We start from the raw sequence: 22896 nt of genomic DNA, 5'->3' as shown, positions 1-22896 counted from the left end.
TTAAATATATGGGATGGTCAGATATAGGGAGCATTTTGGTCAGATATAGGGAGCATTTTGTTAAGCTCTTTCCAGGGGAAATTCTAACTGACAGAGAGGGAGGTTATTAGACACACACACACACACACACCCAAACACCATGGTGACCCGTTAGTATATTTTTTATTTAGTTTAGACTTCCTTCCTGAAGTAATCATTCACCTGGGTCAAAGCAAACTTTCCACTGCATTGCTTTCTGAAATTGAGTCATGTCAGATCAGTGATTTCTTCATACAACCCCACCCCCCCTCCGTTGTAGTGGAATCTTATTAGCTATGAACAACTAAGCACTGTCCTCTGCTGGTAGTGGGAGATAATACATGGATGTGCTGGTTGTGTGGCAATATAATTCTTGAAATGGAGTGAAGCACAGTCGTTTAAAATAATGTTTGGATGCAAAAAATACTTCAATAAAGATATGATGTTAATGATTGAATTATTAGGAAGCTTGTAGTTGTTGCCCATACTGACATGTAAAGGTCCTACTTGATACCATATTTTAGAAAACGCTCTGTTTGGACTTATACAGCACTTATCACTGAACGTTCTTCATCATGTCATCTCATTCCTTGATGTTTACCGATTTATCATGGCCATTTAGCACTATCATGGCCATTTGAAAGCTAAAATGTACAAACTGGACCTTTAACGTCTTAAGCTGCACGGGCCCAATTACGACCCGATCTTTACTTTCATTTGATAAGTTTAGATGTCTGATCAGTTAGTCATAACACAGTAAACTGCATAGGCGAACGCCGTATATCACAGGAAAGGTGCTTTGGCTTTCCAAAGGTGCTATAACATATTTGTTTCGGTGACGGCTCAAATTACGTCACCTTCGATATATGGGCAGCGCTTCAAGTCGCGAAGTAAGAGAAGATGGACGCTCCCGTCTCCAGACACTCTGAATACTCGAAAGATATTTCAGAACATACACATGTTTGGTACTGGTTGAAACAGTGAATCTACAGCCCAAATGATGTTCTCTATGTTGAAGCCACACAATGACCCTTTCGGCTGTGGAAAACCAGACAGTCTTGGAGCCAATGAGAGAGGGGGTGTGTGTGTCTGTGTGTGTGGAGGTGTAAAGGTGATTATTGTTCATATAACTGTTGCTTTACTGTATATTGATGTATGTACATTATTGACAAGTTGCTCAGGCACTGTGAAGTGTCGTCAGCTCTTGTGACATATAGTAGACTTGTCATTGTTCTGTGGAAGATGATTTTGAAAATGAAAATGAAAAAAATACATTTAGGATATTTTATTTGCACTTTGTCTCATTGTCATGTGTAGTATGTTATTCTTAACTATGATCTAAGCATATCCACACAGACTTCAAAGTGTTACCTATTAAATGCCATCCTGCTTTTGCATCTGATCATCATATTTCTAATGTTATAAGCAGTTTAGTTTGGGTGTGTTTTTTAGGCGGAAATTAGTCAAATAGGGCCTAAATCTCTTTTTTTTCCTTTTTTTAAATCCAACTCCATCACTAATCAAAAAACTCATACAGGACAGTGCAATAAAAAATAAATAACTTGTTTACCTAAACATTTCCTTATTAAATTACATAAATAAAATGTAAAGAGAAAAGGCACACATACCACATACATTACATACACTCTTAAATTGAAATTAAAGAACTAAACTGAACTAAACTAAACAAAACAACTGCAATCCTCAACTAAATCCAAATACAGCAGCCCCACTCTACTCTCCAATACATTTCTCAGTAGTGTGTCACTAATGTATTTCTTTTGAATTTTAAATTCATCACTAAAATCATAGAGCAAAATCCCCCTTTTCAGTTTCCACACTTAAGGGCCACCACAAATGGAATGTTGTGAAAGGACAGGGGCGAGAAAATGCTACTGCTGATTGGTCCATTCAAAATTTGGGGCCATGGTAGCCTACCAACAGCAGTCGTTGGCTCATTCCAATATTCCCTCTCTCTCTCCCCAAGCCTTGTAAAATGGAGAGTGGATTAGAAGGAGCCCCCTAATTATTTTGGCTTTAGTTCTGGATTAACCCTGTGTACTGTCGACTCCGATTCACACTCCCCCGTTTGATGAAATGTGAACTGACATAAATACCGTGCCTCGCTTTCAATCCGATTATGCAGCTAAATCAGCCTGAATGCTAACCCAAGCCCAGGACGCTGGCTGCTCTCCTTTTTGACACTCCTGCTAGCAAGTGACAGCCCCTCCCCACAACACAGGGACCCACGCCACCTCTCCCTAGCCCCACGCTACACCCTTCACCCCGCATCAATGGGACCCTTTCACCGAGGTGACGCACACACCACTGAATCAACCTAAATATTGTTTTATGAGCAGCAAATAGGTGGCACCAAGCTAAAGAAAGGCAAGCTCCCCATCCATGGAGTGCTGGAATTTCCACAGTTCTTAAAAGGGGGTTAACAGAATAGAATAAATAAGGAGAAGCCGTTACAATGGCCGGTCTTGTGTTTGCCCCCCCTACTATAGAACAAAACAGCACAGGGAACAACAAGGAGGTAGACTATGAAAACCCCATTTGAGGGTATTTCAAAACTTCAAATACATGTAGCAATAGTAGTTTTTCCCAGGTTGGGGAGTACAATGGGTCTCAGTCTAGTAGCGTTGGGTCTATAGTGAGGTAAAGCTGGCTAGGCTGTATGTCTATGGGTTGTGGTGGGAAACAAGCTCTTTTCCCACATGTAGCCTGCTTAGTCTCCCTATACAACCATGTTGGTGTGTGACTGAGGTTATGGGAAGAGTCCTTAGAGCTCTTAGAATGCATAAAGCAGGTCCACACTTAATCATTCCTTTCAAGATTTATTCATTCAGAAAGAGGAACAAATGTTTCAGCCTTCAGCCTCCATCATCAGTGTCAACCCAGAGTCACACACAGCTCATGAGAAATCTCTCTTATTGAAGACTTTTTAGGGTATCCCTCTAACCTTAACTACTGTATGATGGCAGGCAATGTTTTGAGCTTACACCCTTATCTTACAGTGTTTGATCAATCCTGCATATATGTTGTGAAAGTTAATATCAGGTATATACACACTCGAATGCAAAACTCAAAGTAACGTTAGGCTGAACCATTATTCAAGAATCATTGTTTTAGATTACTCAGTAGTCTCTTCACAAACCTACCTATCTAGTACGTAACTACCATATAAATATGAGCGTATTAAGAACACATTGTAAAGTGGGACCAACAAGGATACCAAACTGGAATACTTGAAATGCTTGTTCTGGTGATGGCCTTCCATGGTTTAGTCAGCAGAGGGCATACTTGACATGGCTCCTAGAGAGTATGGACGACTAGATCCAGTAGTAACATAGAGGAGGTCTCTAAACTAAATAACACATCAGTGTGCAGGCCGATGTGGTGCACTCTAATTGTAATCTAATAGTCTAATCGATATGCTGTAACAACAGCAGCAGATATACACACAATTTCTACAAATGGTTGATTTTACAACAGTATTTAGGACTGACATCCCATTAACCCCAAAACACTTAAAGCTCTTCCTCAGAATCTATAGTTGTTTCCTGTACAGTATGAGGACAGTTGACTCAAAGGGAAAAAAAGGAAGTGAAAGAGCAATTAACTTAATAAAAGTCCACCACTGGCCACCGAGTACGAGTCTGATAGACCGATATCTGCTGATGGGTCTTTACAGGAGTCTCTAATTCGCTCCTCACGAAAGGGAAATGATGTTGTATTGTTCTTGTCAGAGAGCAGTAATGGCAGGAAACAGTAGGGAGGAGGCTGCTGTGGAGATTCTGCTAGTTGAACATTCATTGATCACTGGACTCATTCATAATAGTTGATTTGTGAAGTTTCATAGGTCTACATGATGTGTTACTGATTTAATCTCCAAATTGGTATGAACCTCACAAGCGAACTCACCAGCCTCAAAGGCATTTTGTGTTGTTTTTAAAAAAAAAAAATGTTTTAGGGCATTTCTGCTTTTATAGGGATAGAGATAGTAGAGAATGACAGGAAGGATGGGTGAGAGAGGACGGATGACATGCAGGATATGTCGATGGCCGGAATCAAACCAGGGACCTTGTGATGATATGGTATGCGCCTTACTATATATAACTATACGCCATTGAGCGCCCCAGGCATTTTGTGTTTGATTTTCTCACAGTTTGTCCCTTAAATGGTTCTTTTGTTACCAGTCTTTACCATCATTGTAATGAGTTTCACACAAAGCATTGTTCAACATAAGAGAAGAAGTGAATTTTACTTTAAGCACAATATCTAGATTTTGAGACCAAATAGTCGAAAAGAGTGAACCGTGTTGCAATAGGATGTGACCGGGAGTAGATTTTGCCAAGTAGATACAGTTCAAACTAGATCAACCCATATCTTGTGCAAGATGAGGAAGGGTTTAAAATGACATCCCACTGTGTACCTGAACATTTCAGACCAAGACCAGAATCTGATTCAGAAAATTGGTTTGGTTGATGTTTTTATAGGTTTTATAACTTTCTAAATGTGTAATACCAAGAAAAAATACTGTCAGTGTGTACTACAGAAAAGAGAGAGAATCAGAGATGGACAGAGTGAATGAGAGAAAAAGAGAGAAAAGGAGAAAATGTGCTTGTTTGTTATGGTCAGATATTCTTACCCAGGACTAACGTACCATACCGTCTCTCAGACAAATCCATTACCTTCCTGAAAAGCCAGACTTTTAGTATTTGCCAAGAACAACTGATAAGTGGAACATCAAAAAGTAAATAATTTGCAATGGCTGATCAAAGTGGCAGATTTAGGTTTTGATTGAATGTCTTGTCAACATACAGTACCTCCGCTACAATATGCGGTAATGCTGTGACAGGCTTTATGTTTCATGGGTAAAAGTTTTAAAGTTTTAATTTTCCATGGAATAGATACAGTATAAGCTTGTTGAGGATATGGCATTTCCCCTCATGTGAAAAATATTATAGACAATTAATTACTTGGATTACAGATGGTGCTTGATGACACAATATTGTATGGTGTTCAATAAACAGGCCTACCCACACACATGTACATCCGCACTCATCAAGAGGATGATTTGAAATGGGAATTGGATCAGATGTCATCAACAAACATCTTGGTGTGTGACACTGGTGGGCCATCAGTGCCAATTAGGGTAGCGGGCCTGTGTCTGGGGGGGGGGGGGGGGGGGGGTCTGTGTATGGAGAGGCAAACAGGTGATGAGTGTTAAGAGACCAGCTTCAGAGCTCTAGTGTCCCACTGGGGATACCGTAGTGGTCCATTATTGCCAGTGATGATCAGTGAACAGTCTTAGCATGTGTTAAGCAAGCCAAACGTGCTAACCTACGGGAGGCTAACAGAGTTCTGTCATGTCTGTCACCAACAAATCTAAAGTAAAGACAGTTGCACGCTCTACTGCTCCCATTGTATTTCAATGTCAACGTTTCAGCACCCTGTGTGTATCTTCACTCCTACTAATGTCTCTCACCAACTTCATAACACTCTCTCTGGGTCGAATGTTGTGAACCCACCCCAATGTCTCACCAGCTAAGCTTAGTCAGCACCTTCATATCACATGTGCCGCTGCTATCTAACGTAGGGTTAATTCCCTCCTCCTCCCCATGTCGACCGGATTGCTCACCTCCACAATAAAGGGTTTGGTAATAGGAAGATAACAGCCTTTAATGACATAGCACAAGGTTGCAACAACAGTTGAATGTGGAGTGTGGAGTGTAGAGTGTATGGTGTGGAGTGGAAAGTGTGGAGTGTGTAGTGAGGAGAGTGAAGTGTGGAGTGTAGAGTGTGGAGGGAATGGTGTGGAGTGAATGGTGTGGAGTGTGAAGGAGTAAGGAGAGTGTCGTGTGAACTGCAGAGTGTGGATCAAACTGACCAACCCAGCCAGATCTTCTGCTTCACTGAACAACAGCCTCATGGTCCCACTGTGGAACCAACCCTGTGATCTGAACTGTATTGACAACTCAATTTGTGGCCCTGTGGCCCTGGCTGGTTGTCCATCCTGGGGGCCGTCCCTGACTGTCCCTGGGGGGGCTCTGGGGGACTGAGGGCCCCTCTCTGCTACCCCTGTCAGGGGCAGAACTAGGGAGTGAAGAATGGGCAAGGCAGGTGGTGTGACTAAGCAGAGGCTTGTTAGAATGGGGCGGTGTGGAGGGGAGGATGGAAGGAGAAGGGGGGGGAGAGGGGTATCCACTGGGGCCCTGTCCAAAAATGGGCCTATTTTACACCCCACCAACTGTTCACTTCATTTCAACGTTGACCCTTTTTTTCATTTCTATACAATGCGTCGTTAACAAAACAGTTTACAAACCACGGGTGATGCATTATCCTTCCCTTGACTTCCAAGATTTACTCTGTCTGATGGATTGAGCCACTGAGCTATGCACAACTACACATGGACAACGCTGTATAATCTCCTTTGTGTGACATTCAAAAAACGGAAACACTTGTTATTTCTAGTCATACGAGTGAAAATGTACAGTCAGATGTTGCATACAAATATCATTCTCTATGTCTATGATATTATTTGATATGTTATGCGATTCTAATGTCGGTGAAAGCTTGAAGCGGGAGGTGATCAAACTAGTGTGCATTTATTCCGTCATGAATATGAAGAACATTTCAATCATTAGGAATGTTTTCGATGTTACGTTGGTGACAATCTTGAATTCCAAATGTAATGTGTGACAAGTACAAAGACATACTAAAACACCCTGAAAAAAACTGAGGGAGAGAAAATAGTGTGTTAGGAATCGACCCTAAGTTGGTCTCTTATGGTGTGACCCAGAATTAGTGCCAGTAGAAGTGTTTACATATAAAACCAGCTAAGTAGGCGAGGGTTTGCACTGCACACTCCACATGCCACACTGTCACCCTCCCTTAGAGAAAGCTCTCCATTGATTGTGATCTTAAAGAAATTAATTTGACTTTAACTAGATCATCTTTTCCCTCTTTTCACACAGCATCAGAACCCCTGGGGGTTGACAATAGCCCCTTTGAGAAGGGAGGGAGGCTAGAGCTGGCCAAAGGTTAAACGGGGCTTCCCCATATGATAAATCACTCCTTAATGAGCTGGCTATTGTCCCTCATTGTATCGTTCACTTTCAGGCCGTTACCTTCTGGTTGTAAAGCTGACACTGCTAATGAACTGGCTGCTTTGAACTCAGCCACAATATTGACTGATAGCCCCGACCAGATGTCTCTAGTCAAGCGACTAGTAAATGTACATTTGATTAAGAAAGAGTGTGTGGCACTAGGGCCTCCCGGAGGAGGGCAGGGTAGTGTGTGTGTGTGTGTGGAGGGATCATTCAGTCAACTCAGGGAAGTTCATTTTAAAACAATGACTTTTCACTTTCTGATTGGGGTGTCAAGGGAGGTCTATGGGTGAATACAATCCAGCTCTGCTGAAGCATGCTGCTTGCTACTTTTTTCTTGTTTTTGTTTGGGTTGTTTTTTTCTGTTTGTGTTTGGGTTGTGTTGCTGTTTGGGGAGAAGCTTTTGGGGTATGCTATAGCATTTAGTGCATTTTTTAAAATCAGGATTGAGGATGTATTTGTTATGGAAGGGGCGTCAAGTTTCGGCTCACTTCCATTCTAATCTTCCAGAGGTCTATACATGGTGAAATTATCAATATAAAAAAACATGGAAAATCATAAAAGGAATGAGTAATCTGTGATTCTCTATGAGTTATGATTCTCTCTCAGTTAGTGCTAATAGTAATCTCTGGGATTTGTACCTTTTTAATTGTAAAAATGATGAACCTCAATTTAGCCACTGTTGCATTTCAAAGTTGTCATGTTGAACATTGTAATGTTGAATGTTTTTCATCCATTGAGCTAAAAAGGCCAACATTAATGACTGATTGATCCTACATCACCACCGCAGAGTTATTCTCAGCAATTGTACGCAAAACAGCTTTCATTTTCATGGCATGTTTTCAAAATCGTTCTTCTTCCTTCTAAAATATTTCAATCATCTAATTCTTCTTGTAATTAATGAGGACTATATTTGGGAAAGCCCCCTCTCTGACTGCACTGTACTGTAGCAACATAAAGTGATTATTTTTAAAAAACCTCTTCAGCCATTTTCAGTCAGTTGAAAACAATGTGTCTTATACACAGACAGATATAGTATATGATGAAGACATTATAAGGCATCATATGATCATCATCCTATAATGAGTTATAATGCATTGTATGTGCGTTGCCACCTCTTCCCCTCTAGTGTGGCCTTAGGGAGCATTGGTAATGGCTTCATAAGTAGCCATGACTAAACTAACGCCGCGGCTGCAGCTTGTCCTGACAGAGAGGAGACGTGGAGGAGAAAGGTACTGCTGAGTTCCACTGATTAGCATATAATTGCTGCCTTTGTATTAGACACAGGGAATTAGTCTTGTGCTGCTAGCGCTGATGCTAGTGGTGGGCTGGCTGGCCATTCGCTGACAGTACACACATAGCTTAGCTAACTCAGTTGAAAATACACTTTTGAAGTGTCACTTTTTGTGTGAATTGCCATCTTTACAGTCATCTATAGTCAGTTGCATCTTGCAACACAAGAAAGTAAAAAGAATAAGAGTGTTGATTTATCTTCAGAGATGACTGAGGGAAAGATGTTGACAAAGCATTTAAACAATGACAAATGTTCACCTTGAGAAACTATGGGAGGCTAGTTCGTTGGTGGTCTGGTCGACATATCTTGAGATTAGAGGACTGAGAACAACTTCAGTCTCCAAGTGCAGATTAGGAGTCGTTCCCAGCTCCTCAGTAAGAGAGATCAGAGGGTCCCTATTCAGTTCAGATTTAGTTCTGTGATAGAGTGAATCACTACATCAGAACATGTTACAAAATCGAATTGAGATTTAAGGAATAAAAACAAAAGATCAAACAAGTTGAAATGCATTCAGTAAAATAAACCTGGTTGTGTCTACAATGTAGCTCCCTACAGTATGAGAGAGTGTTATATCACCATCCGGTTGGCTTAGTTGTCCAAAGTTTACACACTTTGAATGAGAGTTCCTGTTTGTGCAGAAGAGAAATGTCTCCCTATGCATGAAGTTCCTCCCAGTGCTAAACCATTATCTGTGCCCTGCTACTCCATTAGTCACCATATTGACCCAGCCATTTTCATGGTGTGCCTGTTGTAAATTTGTTTTTACATGGTCTGTCTGCCACGGTCGGTGTGTGTGTGTGTGTGTGTGTGTGTGTGTGTGTGTGTGTGTGTGTGTGTGTGTGTGTGTGTGTGTGTGTGTGTGTGTGTGTGTGTGTGTGTGTGTGTGTGTGTGTGTGAGAGTGAGAGAGAGAAATATAGAGAGAGATAGATAGAAATAAATATTGCGTTTTTGTGTGTGTGTGTACGTGCGTGTGTGTGTAAGTGTGTGTGTATGTGTGTGTGTGTGTGTGTGTGTGTGTGTGTGTGTGTGTGTGTGTGTGTGTGTGTGTGTGTGTGTGTGTGTGTGTGCGTGCGTGCGTGCATTTGTGTGTGTGTGAGAGGAGTGGCTCCAATGCTGCCCTACAGCTTGATAAATTGTCTGTGGTCAGCTGGAGGAGGGGTGTGTGTGTATGTGTGTGTGTGTGTGTGTGTGTGTGTGTGTGTGTGTGTGTGTATGTGTGTGTGTGTGTGTGTGTGTGTGTGTGTGTGTGTGTGTGTGTGTGTGTGTGTGTGTGTGTGCAGTAAGGACCCTGGGGGTCGTCAGCACAGCGGGATAGAGGGATGAGGTGGACCCACGCCAATTATGGCCCTTTGTGCCGGACCGCTCAGTGATTGACATCAGTGTTCCCCTCTCCCCATGGACCCCATTGAAGAAGACTGGCCAGCCACTGACCTGCACTGTGGAGGCAATACATTTAACAATCTAGCATATTGCTTTTAGCTGAGGCCTCTCCCATGGGTGTTCCAGAGAGTAATGTATAGGCTTTGTTTGAGGCTCCTACAGTATGTCACAAATGTGTACAGGAGCTCTGTCTCTCAACCAGAAATTCAGGAGATGAAACAGTCATGAAATTCTTGTGCGAGGTTCTTGTCTTTCGTGAAAAAAAAAGGTGACTTATCTTCCCTGCTACGTTCAAACACACAGTGACAGTCGGCAGATCCAGCAGCAGCAGCACCCTCTCTTAGCTAGCATCTTTAGAACCTTGGAAACACCTCTTTGTCCTCCCTGACACACACAATTATCACTCATCACTTTTAAAACCCCTTTCCCCCCTAGTCTCCCCCAGTTCGATTAATTTTCATTGAGGCCCGACTTTTTTATGCTCTTTCTCAATGAGGAGGCTCCCTCCACCCCCACCCCCCCACCCTCTTTATACCCCCCCTTCCCAAGTGACGGCTGAATACCTACTCAAGAAAATGAGAGCATAATGACCCGGCGATGGTGACAAAACCTGATTGGTCACGGAGGCCAGTGTCTAATGAGCCCATGGGTGTGTAATAACTGTATTTTCCTCTGCCTCTTCCCCATTCGTCACAGCCCTGTGTGGCATTTTTAACCAACTGAAATGGCACCAGATGCAACAGGGCTCAGACATCAGGGCTTGAATGTGGAAACCATATGTTCAGATAAGTCATGGTTTCCCTTTTCCCACAGGCAGGGGCCAGTGTGTCTGTCTGTGAGGTAGAGCAGAGCACTGGTGGCCAGGAAGAAGGACTAGTTTACGACGACTATGCACCACGGGGGACAAATACATCTCTTTCCATACACACACCTAAATGAAACATTTTTGTACTGAATTACAGATTGCAATTTAATTTGGGTTGAGTCATGTTTCTTTTGTTTGTTTCAGGCTTTTTTTTTTCAGCACATCAGAACAAGACATTACATATGTATTGTATTGATACTTTTAAAAGCAAAAAAAAACATAATAGGCTAGATAAAATTATGTTTTGAATTAGAGAGTAACTTACTACATACGTATGTCATTTGTGAATTAATAATTATTTCTCTGTACGTCAGCCCTACAAAAGAAAAAGTTTCTTAAAGGCTTTTGTTTTTCTTAGCTTGGCTGCCCGGCTCACACTAGCGTCGTTAGCTCCAGTCAAGTGAAGTTATTATCCCTTTTTTAATATACTGCACTTCTTGCCCCCGTGAACCTGTTGAGAGCCTCTGAAAGGGACCTGAAGAGTAACCACTGGCTCCTGAAAATACTGCTGACTATGGGGCAGAAAGGGGGACCTCCCGTTTCATTCAGTGCCTAAGATAACACCATACAGAATGATAGACTCCTCTGTGTTGTTTGTCCCTCTCGCCTATTGTTCTTCCTTTCATTGAGAGAGACTCTCAGCTGCACTTGAGGGGGCCCTCCGGTCACAGGTAGGAGAGCAACACAGATCATTCCCAGCCCATGCTTGATTGCCCCCTTATAGACACTCACTCCCAGAGCTCTGAAAGGGCTCAGACACTGGTGAATAAACTCCCTCTACTCGCTTCCATAAACTTTTTCTCCTCCTGAATTTTCCGGGGATGTGAGCAGAGAGAGCAGCTCCCACCCAGCCAGCCAGCCAGAGCCTGGCTACAGGGTCAGGGACGGGGATGGCTCTGAAAGAGACGACTGTTTGGAATCAAAGGCCCACTGGGCTCCACCCCTCTCTGCGCACGCACACACACACACACACACACACACACACACACACACACACACACACACACACACACACACACACACACACACACACAAAGACACACGTCCTCTGATCCAGCCCGTAAAGAACACAGTACTACTTTACTTTACTTTACTTTACATCCCAGGTATACAAACAGAATACATGACACTAGTACTGTAACATCTTTTCTCAAATAAATTATGTTGAAGATTAATTAATTAAACCACTCGAAGTCTAACGATCATTAGTGTTAAATTAGTAAACATTTTTAATTCTGTAAAAAAAAAAAAAACTTTGAACAGCCATGCTCTTACAGCCATGTAAGCATATTATGTAATAATCAGTGATATATATTCAGTATTTTAGGGACACACAATGGAAAGTTATCTGCATGCATATATTACAGCTATTTGTCATTCTCATTGTCTAATTTCCATTTCATGTGGGTCAGACCAGTTCCATTATCTAGGGCATCAGACCCACTGAATACACCCAAAAGACGCTTGGAAACATGTTGCAGAAAGGTGTTTAGCATCTCTTGTAAAATAGATGTTTTAAACTCAATGGGACTTTAATACCTGTATAAATAAACGATAAATCAAATAAATATAACTCTAGTCTTGTCACCACACATTATCATACTGGTAACAACACTTTACATTTAGATGCCCCTTAACCTGTGTAATAATGCTATTAATACTCAATCATTTAACATATTAACAATAATTTCAATATGTTATATTTATTTAGATAGATAGATAGATAGATAGATAGATAGATAGATAGATAGGTACTTTATTGGTTATTAAGGAAAAAATGAAGTATTACCTGAAGCTTCTGCTTCCATAGCAGCTTCCTCTCAACATTCTGCTTATGGGACCTGTCCTTTACCATAGCACCACTGGGCCACTCACAAATGTATCCATTATTTGATCAGTTAAGTTGACTCAGAACATGTTCTCTTTTGCAGCAACGGCTTGGGGAAGGGTTGCAGGGGAGAGGAGAGGGGAAAAGCGCCAATTGAAATCAGGGGATGATTAGGTGGCCATGATAGTATGAATGCCAGATTGGGAATTTAGCCATTGCAAAGTATATTTTTTTCAGTGTTTTTTTTGTTATGATAGTGGAAAAATGTCTTTGCATTGACAATGCAAATACAATTACTATTGCTTCTTTAACATATAAAAGGTTTGTTTGTTAAACTGTAATTGTCCTTCCTTCCTGCTGTTTGTTGACTCCTGGAGGCCAAAAGTGTTTGTTCAGCAGAATGTGCTCTGCACATTATCATTGGCTCTGTAGAGAGTGATAGTTCCTAAGATATGCTAAAAACTGTTGTAAATGATTAGTCACTGGTCAAAAGGCTTGGATTAGACTGTGTCTACTGTACAATGGATTTGATGAGGGCGGTTTTAAACTTGCTGATGTTCCAAATCATTGATAAAACAAACTTAAGAGAAGCAGTAAGAGAGATAGCACAGAGTTAGATCCTACAACAGATGATATATGTTTTTTTACCACATATTTTGGCTCCGAAAACTGGTCTGGCTCATACATGCATACCTGTGATATTTCATATTATACATTCCTGATAAACCATTAATTAGGCCACAGAATCATTCAATTTAAGAGCAGAGCTATGGCTCTGAGGACAGCAGTGGGGTGGAGATACCAGCATTGTTAGCATCCCAACATGGGGCGATGTATTAAATACAGCAGGAGTCTGATCCTCTTTCAGCCTTGACTGGGCTAAACAGCCCCACAGACCTAGAATGTCACAGTGGCACATTCTTACTGTGACCTGACTCATGCTGCCTGGTGGCTAGCTTGCAGAGTTCAAAAGTTACAATAGAGAGAGAGTGTGTGTCTGTGTGTGTGTGTGTGTGTGTGTGTGTGTGTGTGTGTGTGTGTGTGAGTGAGCATGCATGCATATGTACGTGTGTGTGTGTCGATAGCCACCAGGCAGATTTAGGCTCATCAACAATGCTCTTTTTTTGGACTCTGAGGTGGAACTGAGGTGGAACCATCGATGAAAGAAGAAGCTAGCAGTGACTCAGAGTGATTGACAGTGTCTGTCAGGCAGAATGAACTCCACTTCAACATTGTCTTTATGTCTTCTCTATGTAGAGTTGTTGGAGTGTGACCCTTCCATCTGTTCCTGCTAATCTGTCCATCATTCACACACACAAGTCTCTCTGGCTGCTATGCTCCCATACTCTCTTGAGTGCAACACACTTCACATGCAAGTTTTCTAGGTGAAAGCCAATGAAATGGCACATCTAGCTACTACTTTCATTGATAAGAATGAATAATATTATCATTATTTAGTCATCGTGGAAACCCACAGACTACCAGAGGGACAGAGAGTGAGAGATAGTAGAGAGAGAGAGAGAGAGAGAGAGAGAGAGAGAGAGAGAGTTTAAAGAGAAAATACATTCTTGATACAGGAGTAAGGCAGTAATTTGCAATAATCGATAAGCATGTATCAGCATTCATAATGGATTATCAATTAAGAGTTACTATGAAACATTATCATGACATGCCATGACTGACATGTTGATGAAGAGAGCACAAGTACGATGGCCTCAGCCCCTGTCCTGAACTTGAACACCACGAGCTAAAGCCAAGCTCTTTAAAAAAAGAAAAAGATCAGAGGGCACCCGTCCATCCGTCTGTCCAGGGACCGGAGGTGTTTTTTAAAGCTACTGTTTTAATCTGTATTATGACTGACTCATTCAGCGGCGACGTGGGAGATTAGGTCACTTCTCAAAGAAATATGAGAAAGAGCAGATTTTCTCCTCCTTTGTTATTGACTCTGATCCCCATGTGTCCTGGGACTCCCAGCAGGGTCAGCTCAAGGCAGGAGAGTAAATGTATTCAGTTAAACACAAGACTTCTCTGGGCAGGGAGAGGGACCTGCTCTGGGCAAGCTGTTGCCTCTTGTCGCAGCATTGTCTGTTTCTGGCTGCATCAATCACAGGAGGGATGTAAAGATGCTGTGTTAAGTTTGAGAAGAAAAATGGACAGGAGCCTCATCGTCGTTTAGGTCAACTAAATTTACATAAGAGAAAATGTTTGTTTGTTGAAAATGTTTGTTCCTAAAAGGTCGTTTTAGAACAGTTTCACGTGTCGAATAACTCTGAAAGACGTAGTCTTAAAATGAATTAACACAAGAGAGAGAAAACTATAGATGAGATAACCAGATGAAAGTGTTTGCACCTAAAAAGCAGGTTTTTAACAGTTTTATATGTCGCTGTTCTTGTTTTGTGTATTGTAGTCAACAAGAGATGAATCTCCCCAGACCTTAAACACAACATATCACCCTGGCCCCCACCAGTGTGAAGCCCCCCAAAAAACAGCAAAGCACATAGCCTTTATAATGTAGAGTTGTCCATTAATTAATCTCTCTGTTTTTCTCTCCAAACACCCTTTCCTTCGGCTCCTTTGCGTCTAAGACACGTTTTTCAACACACTCAGGAGCAGAACTATGGGAGAGAGAAAAGCTCCATAGAACAACTGAAGTGTCTTAATTAAACCTCAGAATTACCAGCGCTCTCCACTTCTCCTCCTCTCCTTTCTTCCACCCCAAGAGAAGCGAGGGAGGAATGGCTGAATCCTACTTTAAGGGCCCCTTGTTTGCGGCCGTCAATAGAAGGTCCTATTAGATACAATGACGGAGAGAGGGGCTCAAATTAAAACCAAGGAGCCCCCTCCTCTGACTATGTCATCCCCTCTCATTATTCCTAATATAAGAAAGTGAGGGGGAGCTGAATGTGAAGTCTTCAAAGTCCTCCGCAAGGCAACACTTGATGGTAATTAACGGAGACTTATTGTTGCAAACCAATGTATATATAAGGCTTTAGTGAGCTTAGAGAAAAGCCCCAAAGTGAGGGTGGGTAACTCTCTACACAACTGGCCCTCATCCTGCCCTACCAATGTGACTCAGCCACCCTCTTTTGTCCTTCAAAATTAGCCAGCAGGCTATTGCGTTTCTCTCAGATAAACATGGTCAACTCAACCAGTTAAACTCTATAGAAGTTGAGAATTGACTAGCCTGTGATGATTAGAGTACTATAGTATATCATGGCAATGCCATGCAGTTTACAGAAACAAGGGGTTAAACAGTTTGTACACAAGCCATTCATTATCTGTCATCATATATGTACAGAAAACAGATAAACAATAGGATCTGACCTAATCTTTTATAAGACACTTTAAAATGATATTCTATCTGTAACAATTCATATTCCATCTTCCAAAGCACCATGAGATACACCTCACTCATCCTTCTGGGATTCATCTGGAATAATGGCTGGTGGCAGAGCTACACTCACTTGATAAACAAATAAATCAAACGTCCTTGTTCCCCAAAATACTGTAGATATTTCTTCAAATGTCTTACATTTGTACAGTGACAGTTCTAAGGAGGATAGATCCATTCTTTACTCAAATAACTTGATTCAATACCCTCCTAAAATCAATCAAAGGCTCTAGCCTTTTCCCCATTCCACTCCGGCCTGGACGTGGCACAAAGAGACTGATGTAAAAGCGGGTTCCACAGCCTGGGAGACTGTTGCACTTTCTGATTACTTATACATGACTAGGCCCTCGCTCTATTATTCCCAGTCAGAGGGCTCGTTCTCTCTCAGACGATGCCTCCGAATTCATCCTCATCTTAACTTTTCTTTTCATGACCGCAACGTGCCCCTTCAAACAGATCAGCTTCTCTTTTCTTTTCCCTCGTCGGAGGAAAGATGAGAGAAGATGTCAGTATGTAAATCGTCGGTTCATATGAGGCCTTGATCGCTCACACCCACACATACGCGCGTGCACACATGCACACACTCACGCACACGTACACGCACACGCACATAGGCACACACACCCACACATACCACATACGCATAGACACTCAGTCTCACACACGCCCACATATACACACACACACACACACACACACACACACACACACACACACATACAGCCCTCTTTTTTGTGTTGTTCTCAGACTCAAAAAAGAAACAATTATTTGGACCACAAAGGAGAGGGGGGAGGAAGGGTTGGATGGCAGGCAATTCACTGAGCAAACGACAGGAATCACAATTTGGGGAGAATTACAGAATAATTACACATATGCTTAGATGAGGGGCATTCATGGGGTTCACAATATTTGGGGGATTAGAGATGTTAGTGGTGCAGCCCTCTCTAAGGGGAGCGGGATCGTTGACACATTCAAATGCAAAAGCGTAGCATTTTGGAGAGCGTAATGCCGTCTGTCTCTCCTAGCCTGCTACAAATTTGGGAAGGGCTTTCCTGGGCCTTAAACCCTAAATCTGTTCCCTCACATAAAGCAAGCCAACAAAGGCATGCCGCTTTCATGGTTTAAAAGTAATTACCTTTGAGCTCAGCTGATCAAAACACGTCTGGCTCCAAACCTTCTGTCCACTGCTACAGGTACCAAATACAAAATATATTTCTATACTTTAATATCACAATTTAGCTCACAACTGCATGTTGCATGAAATTGTATTAAGCCAGGAAATCATCTATTTTACTGTGAAAGGGTCTCCGGGTCTTCACTCACAGGCCTAAAAAATGTATCAGCAATACTCTAAAAACCACTTTGATGCAGTCCTTGTTCCTTGAAAGTCCTAAAACATGTTTCTATCTTTCTATTTACTAAGGGTCTTGACATGGATTAACAGTAATACTATAGAGCTGTGGAACTCTATGAATGTACACGAGGGGTCAGTTTCCTGAAAGCTTTGTACACTACAGCCCCAAATTGAGGTACATTTATGAATAATGCAAATGTTAAACTTTTGCACCGTTTGTGATACAGACTTACTGTAACTTTAGTTGGAAAGTTTTCTCACAGATGATCATCCAATAAAAAAACCTACCTTTACAAATATTGATTCTGTATTTTTTGTCTTTATTAAACATTACCTACCCATAGACTGCCATATAAGTACATACTGATGCCATATTACTTTTAGCTGTTTGTTTGTTTAGAATCAATACATAGGAAACACATGGTGGTACATAGCAGAAACAATTATAAGCTAAACTATTAACCTTGTGAAAAACAGGCAAAAATGCCTTAGATTCCAGAGGGTTAAGTAGTACTAAATTCCTTCTGACAACCCAGCCACAAAGCCGAGAGAGAGCACCAATTGTAAAATCAGTGTTTCAATCCTCGGTGGACATTTGTCAAATAAAGAACTTTGCTGGTCTGTGAGAGGACCGGGCCTGTGTTTTGAAGAGACAAAGTTCTACTTCAGTTACAAAGCTGATTCATGTTCAGTTGTTACAAGGTCAGCAAAAGCAAATGAAGGCTCTTCAATCTTCTTCCAGCTCAGTTCTGCAGCTCGACTCAATCTCTCACTCTTCACTTGACCTTCTTCATGCTTCTCCAAACTAACCCTATTTGTGCCCAGATAGACTGTAACACACACTTGTGTTGTCCTGAGGGGCAGGATTTGATGTTTGCTTTCTTCTCCCTGCCAGTGCCTCTGCCTCGCTGAAGTCGGGAGGGCCATGAAATCCCCTTTTTTGTTGATGTTTAGACATGGAAATGTAAAGTATTCATGGCAATTATAGGCATGAGAAATTGATGAAATTACAGTCTGTTCCTTGAAAGAGGCAAAGCGGGTGCGGAACAAAAGGCATTTGCTTGTGTCAGCAGTCTGGTGGTGGCTCTTTAACAGGTGAAGGCCTGTGTGTGTGTGTGTGTGTGTGTGTGTGTGTGTGTGTGTGTGTGTGTGTGTGTGTGTGTGTGTGTGTGTGTGTGTGTGTGTGTGTGTGTGTGTGTGTGTGTGTGTGTGTGTGTGCGTGCGTGTGTGTGTGTGTGTGTGGGATCGGCACGTGAATATGGCAGGACAACAGGACCCCCTGCTGGGGAGGCACAAAGAGGGGGCACACACCAGAACCACCAGGACATTGACTGAGAGGAACATCCACTCACTCTTAAAGGGGAATCTTTGGGCCTCCTCAAGTGTTACAGATATGGCACATTTCACCAAATCGAGACCCTCCAATGGGGAGGTGAATAGCTAGTTGCACGCTTTCATTTTCTAGAGCCCCTTTTTTGAAAAGAGTGGCGATATGGGGTGACTGAGCGCTGCTTGAGAATATGCCCCAGTTCGCCTTTCTTTCTCCTTTGTGTGTGTGTGTGGGTGTGTGTGACTTTAGTCCTCGTGAAATTATTAGACAAAGCTGGTGCAGGAACCTGAATGAAAGGAGAGCATGCTGAGCGTGTGACTATAATCTGGCGAGTGTTGTGGCGGACATGATAAAGTTTTCAAATTGGAAATGAAAAAAGCATGTATTTATCTTCTCACATTGTGAGGCTATTGGCTATTGAATTAACCATTGGCTCATTTAAATATTTCCACTATGCAAATAGTTTGAATGCTGTTTTGTTCAAAATAAAGACGTAAACGAGTGGTTTTGAAGCATCTTCTATCCTGCTTGTTGTCAAATCTATAGGATTCCAAAAAGACTATTCTATGTAGAAACCATTAAAATCATCATTTGTTAAAACATTATTTTTAATTGAGGAGTTGTTAGGTATATAAAAATACATCTCTCAATATACTATATTATATATTTGATGCATACGGCAGATGTTTTTCTGCTTTTCTATGGAATTATCGTTCACATGAGAGAGTTTACAGGTGTCACAGCAGTGTGCAAACATGCCTTTCACTGTGAATCAATGCAGCACTGGGGAGGCTGAGGAACTGAAAAGCAACTTCTTGGCCTCTCTGTGGCAAGTCCTTCAAGTCAGGCCACCTGATAAACCCTGGATGTTAATTAGAACACACACACACACACACACACACACACACACACACACACACACACACACACACACACACACACACACACACACACACACACCAACCATATTTGGCCCACATTTCCACTGCTACTCCCTGCGAGTGAAGAGCTAACTGTGTTGAAATCAGAATAAAAGTCCAGTTTACCACTGTGAGCCACTGGGCTCCATTCAACCCAAGCCCTTCATGAATACAGCAAAATCTGAAATGAAACTTTTAATCTCTGCATCGCACTCATTCAGCCAGCCCCCCCTGAGAATAGGGACTTCCTTTTTAACAACTTCCCCCCACCAATCTTTTGTGTTCTCCCAGCTCCTAATAGTCTTTAGATTCCTCTCTGACCCAGCCAGCGTTATAGACTGCTGAGAGACTCCCCCTGTCACACGCCAACAGAATGATAAGACAGAGGAGGAAAAAAAACAGGCCTCGTTCTCTCTCTTTCTCTCACTCTCTCTCTCTCCCTCTCTCTTGTTTTCTGGATATAGATAGTTGTGACCTGCAGAAGCAAGCTGTGTATCAGAAAGCAAAAAGTGTCCTGAAATTACCTTCAAAATTCCTCAGTCCTTGAAAAGTCTCTTCAGTCATCCAGAAAATTCCATTGCAGGTCAGGATAGCAGAGAGGCTCCTGTTTGAAAAATACACAGGAAGGATTCATGTTTTATTCAGAATCAAATTTAGTATCAAGTTTAGAAAAGGTCCCATAAAAATGTCTGGCGGGCCATTGGGAGCCCCTGCGCCTTTTGTGCGGGAAACCCCTCCTCATGTGAAGGAGGAATGATTTCATGACTGAGTGAGAAAGAAAAAACAGCCCCTCGAGAAAGAACCAGCCTCGGCCTCTCAAGTGACTATTTTTGTTACTTTCTCTCCGAGCAGTAACACCTACATTGTATTCAGAGGGACAGAGAGCATTGAATGGCCTTCGGAAAAAGAAAACCCCATTCACTTCAAGGCAGCTGGGCAGAGCGGGTACTCAGTCCAGCCTCTTCACTCTTGGATGGGTTTTGTCCAAAGCTCAGAATTCGGAGGCCTCTGCTTCACTCACTCTGGCAGAAAGTGACTATAAATTCACCTTGGGGGGACTTTTACAGAGCTGCTACTAGCTTCCTGGAATGTTGGCCTAATGTAGACTAAGTCCAGAGCCATGCTGCATGTCATTTGATTTTCTCCACACACATACAAGGATTTATGTCCTCATACAAATACGACACATCTACACTACAATTAGGTGAAAGACTAATGACCGTAACAGTTCCACAACACTTTCACAGAATACTTTCACAGCTGAGTGTTTTTTGGCGTGGGCGGTGGATGCTACCACTGAGGGCCTGCTTGCCTTTTCAGGTTTCTACAGGCAGTGCTTTGGTCAACCTACTCGTCAGTCAGTTAGAGAGCTGAATACAGAGGACCCTGAAAGCCTCTCTTTAGAGGGCATCGCCAGAGGTCAAAAGGTCCTACTGAAACGTTTGGGAGCTTTTCTGTCCGCAGTCTTGACCATCAGTGGACAGGGGGGACCACTGCAGGACTTTTATATAGGGGCTTTAGACTGGTTGGTCACTTCATGAAGTCCCAATCCAAAAAGAAGTGAAGTCTCCTTTGGGAAGCCTATTCTTTTATTCCCTTTCTATACCTCTACCTTCTCATGCATTGTGCTCTCCCAGGCCACTGTTGGTACGCTCTGGACTAGAGCCGATAGAGAACCTTTCATCACAGGGTCAGGAGTTCTCAGAGGCTCTGAAAAAGCACTCATGTTGCATGTTGGATTAATGTGTTCTATTTCTGTAAACCTGTAAAAAGAATGAGGTCGATATCCTCAGGCATAGTGTACATCAAGAGATCTAAAACAGTGAGTTTTTAGGGAATACATCTGAACAAGGATTTCTAATTCATGAATCTAAATGATTGGTTGTTCTGTTGTTCGTTGTGTACAACTGGTTGCTATTTCTTTTCTGTTTGGGCAAGTATTTTCTGTCTTGGAAAAAATGGTGGGAACGGGGGCTGGGAGGGACAACTTTGAATATCTTTGTGAATCATCATAATCCTTTGTGCATTTATTGATGCATAGTGTGATGATTATGTGTGGATATTTACAATCATACTGCATTATATATACAGTATGTAATATATTATTATTACACAGAAATACTGAAGAGCACATAACCTAGAGGTTGTTCAGGAAAGCGACAGCATTATGCTGAAAAAGATGAGATTGAACTCATTTTGGATGGATTATCAGACCCAGCCATAGAGGTGCAACATGGTGTTATAACAACAATGATATTCAGTGGGGCAACCACATCAAAAGTTACTACACCTTTGATTCCGAGGACAAGGATACAGGCACAAGAGCAGCTTGGGATCAGAGGGTCTCTGTGAGGGGGTGTGGGGGCGGTGGGGGGCCTATATCACCCGCCTCTTCAGGAAGTGTCCTATGAAAGCCCAGAGTGGTGGGGAAGAGGTTCCCTGCGGCTTGGGGGGTGGGGGGGTTCCACACAGTCAGCAGGCACCACGGGCCTGGCGCGGCTGGCATTATCCCTCTGACCCAAGCCTGGCAGTTCCCCCCCACACACACACACACAAACACCTCCCTGCCTCTGCTCTCCCATGCCTTTCAACCCCGCGCCCCGCCACACAGAAAAGGAGATTAGGATTAATCTTGCGTCTGACATGTTGATATTAACACCACTTTTTTCTCGCCAGCTTTCCTCTTGTTTGCTGCTGTACGCATTTGGAGCAAGGGAGAAAGGAAGGAGGGATGGAGGGATGGGGGAGAGGTTAAAATCAAAGTCTAGGCCATGGATTACTCCTGGAGAGGGGTGGGCGGGGGTAGGGGGGGCAGGTTGAAAGGGCTGTTTTGTGATGTGGACAGAAGGAGAATCATTTTGGCAGGGGACAATATGGTGTCCAGATCACAGTCTTATTGATGTGATGTTGGATATGTGGGTTCAAATTGCCACACAGAGAAGAACAGAGGGGCTTTAGATACACTGTTTTTAAGTTTGATTAAAAAAAGCCTTTCGATAAAGAGCAGAATAACTAACCTTATATAAATAATAATAAATTGTATTAACATTATTATTATTATATAGGTGTTGTGACGTTATGTTTCTTTTGTCTGTCTCTAAGAATGGGTGGTGAACCTAATTCTCTAATAAAGTTCTATCTATCTATCTATCTATCTATCTATCTATCTATCTGTCTATGTATCTACTGTACATAACTACCTACCTACAGTACCTACCTATCTATACAGTATGTCATACTCAATGTAAGGTGTCATACTCAATGCAAGTTGGGGAACAGTCATTGAGTTTAATAGGCAGCAGACACATTCATATTTACACAGATCAATATCAATTGTCCAAATATTTTCAATAATGCATTCAAGGAATATGAGTGAGAATAAGCAGAATATAAGTGGAGG

The sequence above is a fragment of the Argentina silus genome (assembly GCF_951799395.1).
Source record: "Argentina silus genome assembly, chromosome: 3".
Classification (NCBI taxonomy): Eukaryota; Metazoa; Chordata; class Actinopteri; order Argentiniformes; family Argentinidae; genus Argentina; species Argentina silus.
Note: the sequence above shows the minus strand (reverse complement) of the source record.